The sequence below is a fragment of the Carassius gibelio genome, chromosome B3, assembly GCF_023724105.1.
Source record: "Carassius gibelio isolate Cgi1373 ecotype wild population from Czech Republic chromosome B3, carGib1.2-hapl.c, whole genome shotgun sequence".
In the NCBI taxonomy this organism is placed as follows: Eukaryota; Metazoa; Chordata; class Actinopteri; order Cypriniformes; family Cyprinidae; genus Carassius; species Carassius gibelio.
In genome coordinates, this window is record NC_068398.1 from 24,251,790 (window position 1) to 24,258,670 (window position 6,881).

Genomic DNA, 6,881 nt, shown 5'->3' on the forward strand with positions numbered 1-6,881 from the left:
ATATATATATATATATATATATATATATATATATATATATACACACACACACGCACACATTTACATTTTAAGGATTCAAAACATATTTTGAGATAAACATTTATTTCAACCATGCTATTTACATCATACTTTGGACAAAGATTTTAATTTTATTTTATCGATTACTTTTTGCCATATGGAACTATTATGACTAAAATCTTCCCTCCTGTCTCACACTTTGAAAAACACTCTTTCTTCAAGTGTGTTGATTCCTTTGTTGTCACGGGCAACAAAACAGACAGTGCCCTACCTTGACTTGCCTCATACTTTACAAAATCACATCACTCTCTCTCTTTCTCTCTCTCTCACACACTCACATGCACACCCAGTCCCTTTGATATGAAGCATCAACATCAATTAAATCTCTTGGGTCTTATAGTGCAGCACCAGGCAAGTCACCGAAACAGAAGGGGCGATATATGAAACCAAAAACAAAGATTACTGGCAGTGAGAGTGATCTGTAGGGTGTGTTCTGTAGACAGCAGGAATGACAGGACTCCTGACACTCAGAAGGTAATTTGTTTTTGCAGATACCAATACGGTGTGTGTACCATTTACTTTCATAAACACTTTTGGTATCCAGGTGATTCAGCGCTGACTGTGATGATCAAACAGGCCTTTACAAAGGGTGACAGGCGATAGATAGATAGATAGATAGATAGATAGATAGATAGATAGATAGATAGATAGATAGATAGATAGATAGATAGATAGATAGATAGATAGATAGATAGATAGATAGATAGATAGATAGATTGGGGAATACACAATTTCATTTCTGCTTTCTGTGCATGTGCTGCAGTCCAGATCATGTTTCTTCAAACCAGAAATGTGTGATGAGTTTAAACCCAAAGAGCCAAGTGGCCATGTGACAGAGTGAGTGAGAGAGCGAGAGAGAGGAGAATGAAATGGGAAGAAGATTGAGTTTAATGAGAAAAGGGCATTCCTGCATTGGTTTGTCTGCCTCTCTGGGAATAGCTTATGTAAGGATGTTTTGCTTGACCTGAAGTGGTAACATCAAGTCTCTCCCAAATCTTTCTTTGTTTTGAAATGTCTAAACATCCTTAAAACAAGAAAAACCTACTTGAGAAGTAAAGTTGTGTAATGTCATTTTCAGGGAATACACAAGCTGAATGGAGTTTATTTTTCTTACCCAGTTCAGAAATGGTTTGGCTGTAGAGTAAAGGCGGGGGTCTTGTGCAGGCCTTCTTGGTTAATCTGGCTGCTTCAATAGTTAAAATTTTTCCTTGCAGATGTCTGATGGAATCTCAGCTGTTTTGTTTTGCTCTACAGGACCAGTGTACCTTGATTGAGCATTTGCTCTCTCTCTCTCTCTCTCTCTCTCTCTCTCTCTCTCTCTCTTTCTCTCTTGACTGGCTGCTTTGGCAAAACAGGGAGCTGCGGGCTGCATTTCTGGCTTTGCTGTCCATTCATGTGAGCGTGTGCTCTTTAGTTTAAAAGGTCACAAGAGGAGATGCAACTGTGATGTCTGAGCTAAACAAAGACCTATTGTCATGCATGTGTTGTCATGCTTCTGTTTGTGGGGATGCCAGGCTGTGTGTTGCTACATGACATGGAGGCCTGACGTAGTGTAGCATTGAGGAAGGAGCGCAGCAGGCCTATCTTTTTTAATTAATCCATTGGTTGGAACACACGAAACAAAGGAAGAGAAAACAGAAGAGATTTGAGGTTTAATCAGCATTGCTCGGTCACGAGATCAAGCATGTGTTAGGGGAAAAATCCTTTGGCTTTAATGTGATCATGTTCTCTAGCATGATTTGAGAATGATTCATCATGCTTTAAAAGAACCAAGAACATCTGACCATCTGTACAAAGACTTCACATGATCAATGCACACAAATTCACAGACTGACTTATTTGATGAGTGATGTACGATCTGAAATATACATATAAATATTAATATAAACATCAACATTCATATGAATACTATTTATGTTGATATATTGACGTAAACATTATTTACATTAACATCAAACTATTTATTTATGACATTTATGAAGTTTTACCATTTTAAACAATAAATGTATTTTTTCAACTGGTAAATCATTCCATTAATAAATAAATAAATAGCCTACACAAACTTCAACATTTTAAAAAGTTAATTTTTTTAATCAAATTGTTTTATAAAGTAAGGTTTCTAAATAAATAAATATTTGTTATTAATTAATAGTTAAGTTTTTAACTTAATCAACATAAACATTAATATTTATTTATTTTTTAAAAAGTATTTTGATTAAATTAATATCATGTTCTCCGGCATGATTAATATTTATTTATAATTTTTTAGGTTGTATAATTAAGATTATCAGTTATTTATTGATTTGTTTGTTTGCTTGCTTGCTTGTTTCTTTAAACATTTTAAAAGTTCAAGCTTATTTGCTTAAATGACGTTTTGAAGCAAATCATTGATTCCCAAAAATGTGTTATTTCATTTTCTACAGCTACACCTTTGTGCACTTTTGCAATGTCTAGTGTCCCTGCACTAAACGAGGTAACCACAAAAGCCTTCTGTTTAAAGCCTACCTACACCCCCACTATACACACACAGAGAGAGAGAGAGAGAGAGAGAGAAGCTTTCACTTGAGCGGTTTCACAAGGTTGACACTAAACAGTATGCTTTAGTTATGAAATGAAGGTGCAAACATAACTTCAATGCAAGCTGTAAAAATGGAATACTGCCAATAAAAGTAGTTCTCTGAACAGAGACGTATTTAGCAGACTATAGTCTGATCAAACTGCACATTTATTCAAATTTTCCATTTTAATATAAAGCTTGAAATTCCAGTAACAACTCGTGACAAACCAAGGGGATTTTTTTTTTTAAATCAGGTTGGAGGTGTAAGGCAAATGACTTCATAGTTCAGAATCATAAAATCCAAGTTATCTCTGATAAGAGTTAGTGACAACAGAGCGCTCAACTTCCTGTTTCTTAGGTTCATCTGAGAGCAGTCAGCTATAGGAGCTCACCGCTGTGTGGGAGGAAACATCAGAAAATGCAGAGAAGTCGAATGCAAGCGATCATGTAAAAAAAAAGATGAAACCGTTTAAAAGGTAGCAGCATGACACAGATTTGTCCACATCCTGCTGTTTTGTGCACATTTACTGAGACGTGTGCACGCACATGCATGCTACAGAAACACATGCAGCTCAGATAGAACTATATTTATTCAGATCACATGGAAAATAAATGTAAATGTCACACCAGCACACACAAAAAACTCTGAGCCTGTCATGCAATCAACAGTATTGTGTAAGCTGTCAAGGTAAGAATGCAATTAGACCAGACACAAAAGTCTCATACAACAGAGGAGGAATATTATTTTGAAACTCATGCACGTGTCCATTCCAGTGTATGTCATTCAACATCAGCTCTTCCATATAAAGCCAAAACATCTACAGTATTATAATAGAGACTCTAATTATGCTTTGTAATGCTTTACTATATATGGTATTGACTAAAAAAAAAAAAAAAAATTGTGCTTTTATATCTTACAGTTGTGAATATTTATCGCAGTGTCTCATTATTGCAACTTTAAATCATATTTATCTTCATATTGTATCATAAAACCTTATATCATATTCATCTTAACTTAATCTCACAATGATCTTTTCTTTGTTTCAGGTGAAGCAGACTCACCAAAGTTGGTTGCAGTGTTATAAATATTTCAGATTCCACCCGGCTCAAGTTCAGACTGGAGATCACTTCTTTCTTTTCTTTTTTTTAAACAGCAACAGTTTCTGTATACAATACCAAAAATGTGGGGCCAGTTCAAAATAGATTTTCTCTAAGAAATAAATACTTTCATTCAACAAGGATGCCTTAAACTGCATCAAAATAGTTACTGTTTACAAATATTACCAAAAAAAATGGATTTTCTACTTATCGAAGAATCCTGAGAAAACATGTATCAGGGTTTCCACAAAAGGTTTAACCAACACAACTGTTTTCATCATTGATAGTGGTAATAAAAAAAGCCAAAAATTATCATATCAGAATGATTTCCGAAGGATCATGTGACACCGAAGACTGCAGTAATGATGCTAATAAATTCAGCTTTGCCATCACATGTATCAATCACATTTCAATGTTAATAAAAATATAAAACAGTTTTTCTAAATTCTAATAATATTACTATTCCACTGTATCTTTGGTTAGCATAAGAAACTTCTATTAAAAACATCAAAAAATCCAACTCCAAACCTTCGAACGGCAGATTTTCGGCGATGAAACGTGTTCAGAAAAAAAACCAAAAGTTGTTCCCACAATATTAAAAGTGACATTCGGCTTCTAAAGCTGAGCCGACAAAGAATTAAAAGAGCTCACATGATTGCTGGGGTTAAAGACGCTGCCAGGGAACTCCAAATTTTCCGGACAGGGTTTGTGGTTTGGACGCAGCAGTGCTTCCAACATTTGGAGTTTAGATTTCTGAATTAGTTAAGCTGTAAAAAAATGTGATTAAATGCAGCACAGTAAAATTTTGTGAGGCATGGGCACACTTGGAAAGTCTGAAAAAATACTGTTCACATAACAAATTAAAATGCAGGCAGTCATTGACATTCAACAGGCTTTTTAGAATGAGTCAGTGTGATAAAGAAATACTTGTGTAGCTAAACATCTCTTCTCTAAATTCTGTGCACACACAATGGCAAAATCCTTAAAAATCCTCCTGGATTTGTGTCCCAACTCACACAGAAGTATTTGTATTTGAGTGTGTGTGCTGTGTGCATAATACAACTCCCCGCACAGCGGACGGATTTCCGCATCTCTGTCAGGAATTTCCTAGATTTCCTGTGCAGACTCTGACAGGGAGCTAAGCAGTGCTCCCATGCTCTGCGCCTGCTCCTAAGGGTCTCGACTGAAATCGAGGGAGTATAATGTTCCTTCAGCTTAAAACCTCATTTGTAAAGGCATCCAACCAGACGGCAGAGTTGAAAGGTAACGGCTCCACATAAATGGGGCCACATATGAAAAAAATCATCAGGGGTTTCCCCAAAGAGAAATACACTTTAAGAATATAACAGTTGTCTGTATTTAAATAGAGTCGTAAAACACTCTAAATGTGACTTTGAGTGTGTGTTTTTGCCTCTCAGACATCTGGGCATTTTGGGAGCTTTTTGAAGACTCAAATAATATTTTCCCTTTTTCCCTCCTTTTTTTTCCTCCATCTCTCCCAGTTTTCATGCCTACCAAAACATAGTCTTTTTTTTCAGGATGCAAATGGTACATTACACATCAAGTGATAACCCAAAAGTAGAACAGTTGTTTATCTTAAAAGAATTACAATTAAACATTGGAAGTTATTTATTTATTTATTTATTTACGTACTGTACAAGCCAAAATATTCTAAATTATTTTCCAATTTTAAACACAGTCTTTGATTTCAACAAGATATTGCAAATGTTTTTTCTTCCCATTTAAAAATTCAGAAGTGTTGTTTTTTCAAAATCTTCATTTTTAAACAAATCCTCACCAAGTGACCACAAAACCATTCATAAGGGTCTATTCTTTATATGTTTTCCATCGATGTATGGTGTAGCAATGCATATTGTTAATCAAAAATTATGTTTTGATATATTTACGGTAGGAAATATACAGAATATCTTCATGGAACATGACCCATATACTGTGGTTTTGTGCTGCAGGGACACAGAGAGGCCTTGAGCATGTTTCAAAACTGTGTATTTCTCACAAATGCATATAAATGTCTTTTTCATATCAATTATAATTGTAATGCTGATGTGTGTGGTGTGTGGGCTTCACCGGCCTATAATTACATCAGTCACGCTGATATGCATTGCGGATGCAGCATTTTGCGAGTGTGTGTGTGTGGAAAAAACCAAGATATGAATTTCTCTGAAAGCTAACAAACTGACAAACCACTTAAATGACACATTCATATTGGCTTTTTTTCTCTGAATGACTATGAGAAAGAAAGAAAGAGAGAGAGAGAGAAAAAAAAGAAAGATAGCTTATGCTTCAGAGTGTTGATAGGTCAAATCAAGATGTGACATTTTGCAAATCAGCAAAACTACCTGAAGAGACAGATTAAAACGGGAGAAAAACAGGAAGATAAACCCATAGCATCACACACTGACCTATATATAAAACGGTGACCCACACCATAAGAAACAGCTGTTCTAAAAGATTGATATGACTTTATCCCACTCGAGTTTTAAGAATAATTTTATGTACTTTATTATTAGTGAAACATTACTGAGTGCCCCTTTAAAGTGTATTATGATCTTCAGCTATATAAATAAATATTTTTTAAAAATGGTGATAGCGAGTTGTGACTGTGACGCGGTGTGCCAGTCGTGTCCTCTGAGGACCTCAGACAAACACATATCTGTACACAGCACGCAATGAGACATTTCCTGTCATGTGGTTTTCTTGTCATGCACATCACCCAGAAACACAGAGTGACATCTGAGGGGACAGATCTTCTGGCTATTTAAGCCACAGCATATGAGCAAGCATCATCACAAAGTGATGCACGTAACCACGTTCATGTGGATAGTCAGTTTGAGAGCACAACTCTGAGTAGGCTGTTTTAAAGTCACACACACACACACACAAAATCCAGCGAAAAATTTGAAGTGTATTGGTAATTCAGTCACTACATTTTCTGCTAAGTTTATAGTCATTGCAGTTAAGACTGAAACACAATGCAATACGTAATTCAAAATACATGTAATAGACCTGTGAAAAATTGCAACTAGTGTGCCACTGTAAAAATAATTTACTTTTTGAAGCTGTAAAGAAAACAAAGATTACTGGAGGTTGTTTAACAAGTATTTCTATGTTAAGTCTTTCTACAGTA

The 6,881-nt window shown here is 35.4% G+C and overlaps 1 long non-coding RNA gene across 1 annotated transcript; it reads left to right on the plus strand.

The window, feature by feature from the left end:
• The first annotated feature begins 113 nt into the window (after positions 1-113).
• LOC127953764 (uncharacterized) lies at positions 114-5,534 on the plus strand. The gene is made up of 3 exons (XR_008153336.1): positions 114-552; positions 2,994-3,111; positions 3,683-5,534. It is a non-coding gene; the product is annotated as an uncharacterized LOC127953764 (long non-coding RNA).
• The last annotated feature ends 1,347 nt before the right edge of the window (positions 5,535-6,881 follow it).